Source organism: Grampus griseus (assembly GCF_964374135.1).
Source record: "Grampus griseus genome assembly, chromosome: 3".
Taxonomy (NCBI): Eukaryota; Metazoa; Chordata; class Mammalia; order Artiodactyla; family Delphinidae; genus Grampus; species Grampus griseus.
Genome location: NC_139019.1, coordinates 148,452,706 through 148,461,989, shown reverse-complemented (window position 1 = coordinate 148,461,989; position 9,284 = coordinate 148,452,706).

The following is a 9,284-nucleotide window of genomic DNA, read 5'->3' as shown; positions in this document are numbered from 1 at the left end:
AGGGGGCGACCTGGGGGCCAGACCACTGTGTGTGTGAAGGGGGGACGGGTAGAGCTGAGGGGCTGGACCACTGTGCACTGTGTAGGGGGTGAGGGGCGAGCTGTGGAGCAGGACCCTGGGGGCGTGGGGGGCGGCATGTGGGTTGGGGAGAGATGAGGGATGAGGGAACAAGTAGGGGAGTGAGAGAGGCTACAGAGACCGGTCACCCTGTGGGCAGCGGGAAGAGGGGAGTTTGGACCACTCTGCACGGAGTGGGGAGCAAGAAGGTGTTTGGTTGGGGGGTGGATGATGGACCACTCATCTGAAAGTTGGAGTTAGAGTTTGGAGACCAGATCACTTAGGGGTGGGGAGCAGACCATGACGGGCAGATCTCTCTGAGAAAATGAACTGAACCAAGAGCATGGTGGGGGGAGAGGGAAGAGGCCAGGTCAAGTAGCTTTACCATGGACCATCTCTAAATCCATACAGCATTTTACAGCAGAGGATCTGGGGCTTCAAAATGTAGAGTGACTTCCCCAAAGTAATAGACAGTGACAGAGACATACTCTCTTAAACTTCAAGAAATTGGATTATAAATATGTGCAGAAAAGTGCACGAATCATCAGTATACATTTGGATAGATTTTCACGCAGAGAACACACCCACGTAGCATCCGCAGAGGTTAAGAAATGGCGCACTGCAGAAGCACATCACGTCCTTGCCCAGTCCCAATCCCTTTGCCTTCTTTCCTGATTTCAAACAGCATCAATTAGTTTTGCCCATTGTGTTTGACTTCTTTTACTCTGTATGTCTATGAGACACAATTTATTGCATAAGTTTATACATCATTTGAATATACTACCATTTATTCATTCATTCCACTGTAGAGGGAAATTTGTTTGTTTCCAATTTAGGGTAATCATCAATCAATAGGAACAACTTCTGCTTCTGGGAACAACTATATATATATAGTTGAATATATGTTATAGGATATGTACCTTAGTGTGGAATTGCTTAGGGTATTCATATGTTTAGCTTTAGCAGCTACTGACAGACAGGAACCTGAAGTGGTTGTACCAGTTTTCACTCCCACCAGCAAAGTATGAGAATTCCAGTTGCTCCACAGGTTCACCACCCTTTGGTGTTGTCAATCTTTTTCATTTCAGCCATTCTAATGGATGCGCACATTAGGACTCTCCAGAAAAAGAACCAATAGGATGTGTGTGTGTAGACAAGTCCATAATCTTCAGGATAGGTCAGCAGGCTGGAGACACAGGAAAGAGTTGATGCTGCAGTTCAAGTCTGAAGGTCTTCTGCTAACAGAATCCACCCTTCTTCAAGAGACATCATTCTTTTTCTGTTTTTTCTATTAAGGCCTTCAACTGACACCATAATGAGGTCCATCCATATTATAGAGAGTAATCTGTTTTACTCCAAATCTACTTGTTTAAATGTTAATCTTATCTAAAGAATACCTTCACAGACACACCTAGCATATTTGACCAAATATCTGGGTACTGTGGCCTGGGCAAGTTGACACATAAAATTAACCATCACAATGTGGTATTACTTTCTTATAATTTGCATTTTCCTGATGATGTGTGAAGCTGAGCTCATTGGCCATTTGGATATTATCTTTTGCATTTTAATCTCTTGCCTCTTTATTTTTTTGGCTGTACTGGGTCTTTGTTGCTGTGTGCAGGCTTTTCTCTAGTTGCGGTGCACGGGCTTCTCATTGCAGTGGCTTCTTTTGTTGCAGAGCACGGACTCTAGGCGCACAGGCTTCAGTAGTTGTGGCATGCAGGCTCAGTAGTTGTGGCTCTCGGGCTCTAGAGCGCAGGCTCAGTAGTTGTGGCACTTGGGCTTAGTTGTTCCGCAGCATGTGGGATCTTCCCAGACCAGGGCTCAAACACGTGTCCCCTGAATTGGCAGGTGGATTCTTAACCACTGCACCACCAGGGAAGTCCCTCTTGTCTATTTCTATATGGGGTTCTCATAATGTTCGCATTCATTAAGAGGAGTTCCTTACATATTCTATATATTTGCTATTTGTTAGTTGTATATATTGCAAATTTTCTTCTCATCTGTGCTTCACCTTCTTATTCTCTTTATAAACTCAATAAATAAAAAAGTTTAGGGACTTCCCTGGTGGCGCAGTGGTTGAGAGTCCGCCTGCCGATGCAAGGGACATGGGTTCGTGCCCCGGTCCGGGAAGATCCCACATGCCGCGGAGTGGCTGGGCCCGTGAGCCATGGCCATGGCCACGGAGCCTGTGCTCCACAACGGGAGAGGCCACAACAGTGAGAGGCCCGCGTATCACAAAAAAAAAAAAAAAAGTTTAACTGTAACGTAGTCCAATATATCAATGTTTTTCTTTACTATTATACTTCTTGTGTTTGGTTAAATAAACCTTTGACTATTCCAGATATTCTTCTCTGTTATCTTCTAGGAGCTTTACTGTTTTATCTGTACATTTAAGTACTCAATCCACCTGGAATTGATTTTTTATGAATAGTATGATGTAGAGGGACAAGATTAATTATTTGTCCGTATGTATATCCAGTTGATTCAGGCTAAAACTTCCAATATAATATTGAATACAAATGATGATAATGAACATCCTTGTCTTGTTTCTGATCTTAAAGGAGAGTTTCAATGTTTCACTATTAAGTATAACATTTGCTGTAAGTTTGTTTTTTGTCATATCATTTAACAGATTAAGGAAGTTCCCTTCTATTTTTAATTTGCCAAGAGTTTTTGGTAATAAATTGGTGTTAAATTTTATCTGATGCTTTTGCTAAAATCTATTGAGACAATTATTTTACTTCTTTATTCTGAAAATGTGATGTATTACATTGATTGATTTCTAATGTTAAAACAAACCTGCATTTTGGAATATGTCCAACTTGTTTGTAACATATCATCAATTAATATGTTTGACATACCTCTAAATTTGATTTGTTCGTGTTTTGTTTAGATTTTTTACTTCTATGTTCATGAGAGAGAATGGCTTCTTCCTTACATATTTCGTAGAATTCATCATTGAAGACATCTAGTCATGAAGTTTTCTTTGTGAGTAAGGTTTCTGGTAATCATAAGATTATTCAGATTTTCTATTTCTTTTTGGGTCGGTTTCAATAAATTGTGTTCTATGAATTTGTTCATTCCTCCTATCCTTTAAAACTTGATGGCAAAAAACATGTTCAAATATGTTTTCATTATCTTCTTAATGTCCCTAGGAGCATTGTGATATCCCTTTTTCATTCCTGATACTGTTACTTTATGCTCTCTTTTTTTAAATTTGATCTCAACAGTAAGTTATCAATTTTATTAATCTTTTCAAGGAATCAACTTTGACTTTGTTGATTCCTTCTATTGTTTTCTAATTATTTTTATACTATCCTGTGATGGATACTTAAATCATTGATGTTAAGCCTTTCTTCTTTTCTAATGCAAGCATGTAATGCTATACATTTTCCTCTGAACATAGCTTTAGCTGCATCCCACAAGTTTTGTATGTCATATTTTCATTACTAGTCAGTTCAAAATATTTTATTATAATTTTTATAAGACCTATGGGTTATGATAAATATATTGTTTCACTTTCAAGCATTTAGGAACTCTCTACTTTTTGTTGTTTATTTTTATTTTTATTCCGTAGTGGTTAGTGACCATACTCTGAGTGATTTCAGTCCTTTGAAATTTTCTGAGACTTGTTTTAGGAGCCAGCATGTGGTCCACTTTTGGGAAATATCCGTATGCATTTGTAAAGTATGTGTATTCTGTAGTTGTTGTGTCTAGTGTTATATATATACAAAATTATATCATATTTGTGAAGTGTCTTATTTGGGTTTCCTATTCCAAGTATACTTGTTGATCTTTCTTTGATCTATTTGCCCTATCAATAGATCAGATTGTTCTATCAGTTACTGAGAGGGGTATGCTAAAAATTTCCCTCTACGGCTCTGAATTTGTTTGTCATTTTGGTTATATCAATATTTACTTTATATGTCTTTAACTGTTGTTAGGTGCCTACACATTTAGAATCATTTTGGTACTTTGACTCTTTTATCTTTAGGAAGTGTTTCTTTGTCTCTAACGCTGCTTCTTGTCATATATTCTTGTGGTTAGTGTATCATGGTGTTATCTCTTTCATTCTTTTACTTTCAACCTTTTTTCATTCTTATGTTTATAATGTGTATTGTAAGCAGCATATAGATTTTTTAAAATTCTAGCATATATTTTAAACACCATGAGACATTAAAATTATTATTGTTTTATATAGTCAATACTCATTTTGATTTTCTGATATAGTTACACTTTTCATTGTTTTCTTTCATTCTTACATATCCATTCTTCCAAATGGGGTTATTTTCCCTCTACCTAAAGAACAACCTTTACACATTACACTAGTATAGTTCCACTGGAGATGAAGTCACTCAGTTTTTGTTTACTTGATATGTCTTTTTTTATAACTGTATTTTTTTATATAACTGTATTTTTAAGCAATCATTGCTGGGTATAAAATTCAAGGTTGCCAGCTATTTTTTTTGCAGCACTTTGATACATTCTGTCTTATGGCTTCTACTATTTTTATTGAGAAGTCAGCTGTCAATCATATTACTGCCCCACTTGAAAGTAATACATTCTTTTTCCCTCTGCCTGTTTTTCAGATTTTCTTTTTGTCTTTGCTTTTCAGACATTTTACCATGATACAGCTGAGCATGATTTTCTTTGCATCTATCTTGCTTAGACTTCATAGTGCTTCTTGAATATGTGATTTGTTATCATTTATCAGTTTTGGTGAATTCTACTCTAATCTTTCCCTTCTTTTCTGAGACTCCACTACACATTTTATATCTTTGTACTCAGTTCCATTTACCTCTTTTGCTCTTGTCTGTAGTCTCTGTCCTTGTTTCTCTTGAAGCTTCTGTCTAGTTATTTTCTACTGATCAATATAGCAGTTCACTAATCCTCTCTTCAGTACCATCTAATCTTCCATTAAACTCCCTTACTGAGTTCTAAATTTCAATTATTATAGTTTTCATTTCTAGAATTTCATTTCCATTCTGCTGAATTTTCTTCTTCAGAATTTCTTCAGAATATTTTCTAGAAATGTTGATCAGAGTTATTTTCAATACCATTATGATAACTGTAACAACTTTTTTCTCTCTTGTGCTTTGGTTATCTGATTTTTTTTTTAATCCTGGTGTGATGGGGAATTTTTTTAACCAAATGCCAGATATTGTATAATTAAAACTGTAGAGTTTATTGGAGGGTTGGGATGATGTTATCTTTTACAATTTACTTTTGATTCTGGCAGGCACTTAAGGTAGGGGGAGCTCATCTTAATCCTATCAGAAATTGAGTTGTTTATAGCTTGGCTTCAGTCTTTACATAGGCGAGTGTATATCTTGTTTGGTCTTACTCTTTAGTGCTTAGCTCTTCAGGTCTCCCAACTTAAAGTCTCGGGCCTTCGCAGCGCTCCACCCAAGATCAGCATGGATGGATACTGACGGGGTGACCAGCAGGATGACAAGAGAGCCTGGTGGGTGAAAGGGGTTCACATAGCCAGAACCTTCTCACCGTTCAGTTCTCAGCCTATAGGCCCCTCCTGAGAGCGCCCACCCTGGGACCCTCTGTCCAGAGCAGCCCCTGTCCCCAGTCCCTCCCTCATACATGGTCTCCACCATGGCCTGAAACTGTCTTTCTCATTTAGTGGTTTACTTGTTTATTGAGTGCCACCCTCTCCCCACAACCCCACAATTGCTACATGAAAGTGAGGACCTTGGCCCTTTTGTTCCCACAGCATGTACCCAGGTGCCTAACACAGTGCCTGAAACACACAGGCCTTCCACTTTCATTTGTTGTATTAATAAGGAAGTACAGGCAGACCCCAGAGATATTGTGGGTTCAGTTCTAGACCACCGCAATAAAGCGAATACCGCAATAAAGCAAGTCGCACGAATGTTTTGGTTTCCCAGCTCATATAAAAGTTATGTTTACACTATACTGTAGTCCATTAAGTGTGCAATAGCCTTGTGTCTAAAAAATGTACATACTTTAAAAATACTTTATTGGTCAAAATTGCTAATCATCTGAAGCCCTCAGCAAGTTGTAGTAGTAACATCAAAGATCACTGATCACTATAATAGATATAATAATCATGAAAAAGTTTGAAATATGGTGAGAATTACCAAAATGTGACACAGAGATAGGAAATGAGCAAATGCTTTTGCAAAAAAAGGGAGTGGATGGAGTTGTCCAAGCAAGGTTGCCACAAACCTTCAATCTGTAAAAAAAGCAATATCTGTGAAGCGCAATGAAATGAAGGGCAATAGAATGAGGTCTGCCTGTCACTAAATGAATGGGCAGACAAATTACAAAAGGGCAAGAGTAGAAGGAATGGACGGCAAAAATCCCACAAGAACCATCTCTTCCACACAAGACCTTTGCAAAGAGCAAGCTTCCTCCTTTCCTGGGTCTTGCTCTCTTCCAGCCCCACCCCTCCCTGCATGCAGCCTCCTGCATATCTCCCAGAACTCACTTTCTCCCTCAGAAAACTTCACCCTGCCCAGGAGGAGCTTATCCCTTGGTCCCTTCTTGTGTCTTGGAATCCCAAGCAATGCCTTTGGTGTCCGCCAGGCAGGCGGTGGCCTTCTCCGCTCTGTCCTACCTGATGGGGAGGATGGTGGTCGGACTTGAGTCCTAAGAACCAGGGTGGATGGGAGTGTCCCAATCCCAGTTGGGTCTCTCTGTCAGCACAGCTGCTTCTCTTTATTAAGTCACTTAGCGAAGATAAACATTCATTTTCTGTGGCTACATACAGGTCAAAACTCTGTGGAGGAAGAGCTGTTTATTTCCCCTGCTAGCATTAGAGGCCAGATCTCTAATTCTCTCCTGTTCTCCACCTCACCTTGCTGGTGCCATTTCAAAAGAAGCCACCCCTGTCCTTAAGTGTGTTTCCAAGGGATGGTACCAGCTTCCACATATCAGCTCCACCAGCTTCCTTTGACTTTAGTCTTCTGATAACAGGGGGAGAGAGTGTGCTTGTTCATTCCACCATTTACCTAGCCAACATTGCCTCCTACGTAATCAACCCTTTGTACCAGGGTGTCCCACCTCTGCCATTCCACTGACATGACAAGGTCATTCTCCACTTTTGACCTTGCTCTCCCGATTTAACCTCACCATGGCTCCCCGTTGCTCTGAAGACAAAATGCAGTCCCCTTCATGGGCCTCATAGGGCCCTTGCGGAGCTGGCCCCTGCCTGCATCTTCACCCTCATCCCAGCTCTCCCTTGGCCTCCAGCCCTACCCAACCTCTGTCAGTTCCTCAAAGGCACTGAGTCTGATTTCACTATGAGCCACTGCGAGCAGCGTTTCAACTCTGCTCGAACCCTCTTCTCCTTGCCTCAGTTGGCTACTCCTTCTCATCCTTTGGAACTCAGCTTACAGCCTCCTTCTTCACAAAGCATCCCCCTCCCCAGGTGTTAGTTGCTCCTTATGTGCTCCTAGGGCACTGAGGACCATCCTGGAATAAAGTTATTTCAAATTATAATCACCCGTTTACAGGTCTAACTCCGCAGCTAGACCCTGGGGGTAAGGACCATGTCTATTTTGCTCTTCTTGTGGTTATTTGCTTGCTTGTGCCTGAATCCCTCCAGACAATGAACTCGATGAGATCAGGGCAATGTTTCTGCTCACCAGCATATCCCCAAGGCACCACAGCATGCCCAGCACATAGTAGGTCCAAAGGTGCCCACAGCCCCATGTTTTTCTCCACACCATACCACCAACTAACTTTAACTGAATGCTTTCTGTGCACCAGATTTGTGCTAACCGTTTGTATGGAGCGTGTATTTTATGTCTCACAATCACTCTATGAGATAGGAAGTGTTAGCCCCACTTCACAGATGAGAAGTAGAGGCACAGAAGAGGTTTAGCAGCTCAGCCAAAGTCACAACAGGAAAGTCTTAGAGCAGGGAATCAAACCTGGGCGGTGTGGCTCCAGCACTCACGCCCTTAACCCCTACTCAAGACTGGCCCTATCACAGCATCCATCCCACTGTGCGGTGGCCAGCCCTCTCCTCCCCTCCACGGAGCTTCTCCGCGTGAAAACAATTGAGAAGAGGGAAGAAATGACTGAACGGCTGACTCATTAAAGTAAGCAGCCCTTTTAGTTGCTCAGTTAGCTTCATCCACCAGGTGGCAGTCGCACCTCCCAGATAAAATCATCTTTCCCTTTATTTCCCCCCATTTCCAGAAAGAACTCAATTTTTATATTTACCAAGGAATGAGTAGTCTGAATTCAAACCTCGACTCTTTTCGGTTGCTTTTTGAAAATGGTGCTTGGAGAAAGTGCGTTTCTAATCCCTAGGCGCCGTGGAGTGCGTGGCCCCCGGCTGCTCCGCCAGGCTGGTGGAGAAGTTCAGCGCCTGCCTGGGGGGTGCCCTGCATAGAAAGACCGGGAGCAACTGTGCGAGATGTCTTTTCAGCCAGCAGAAGAGATGATTTGCTCCTCCCCCCACCCCTCATCAAACTGCTGCAGGAGCAGAAAAGCAAAAGATGCATATTCCTAGTCGTGAATTCCATTTGGCCAGCAGCAGGCGTGGGGACATACGGTCCCCTGAGGAGATAGCCACAGATGACTGTCAGAAAAGGGCCTTCCCACCTCATCTGCGCCTGAAATGTTGTTCCTTCCTTCTCCACTGGCTCTGCCACACGCTTCTGGCAGCTTCCACCGTGTTCCTGAGAGTGGAATGGGTTTGGGGACTGAAATGGTTCTTGCTGCCAAGCCCACCTTGACTTTCCAAAAGCTAACCCCAGGACTTCGAGAAAGAAAGAAGCCCAGGCCAATTCCATAGCAGGAGGAGGGAGGCAAGGGAAAAGGTATACTTTATTTTTTATTTATTTATTTGCGGCACGCGGGCCTCTCACTGTTGTGGCCTCTCCCGTTGTGGAGCACAGGCTCCGGACGCGCAGGCTCAGCGGCCATGGCTCACGGGCCCAGCCGCTCCGTGGCATGTGGGATCTTCCCAGACCAGGGCACAAACCCGTGTCCCCTGCATTGGCAGGCGGACTCTCAACCACTGCGCCACCAGGGAAGCCCAATATACTTTATTTTTAAATGAAGAAATTGTGATATATTTTAAATGCTTACATCGAACAAATAAATGCTGTTAACCCCCAAAATACAATGTAACAGAATTATGCTTTTCTCTAAGAAATCCCAGGAGTTACTTTTAAGACTGGATTCTTTGTGTTACAAGCAGAGGAATGGCCCTGAGCTTAAAGGGGTGTGAT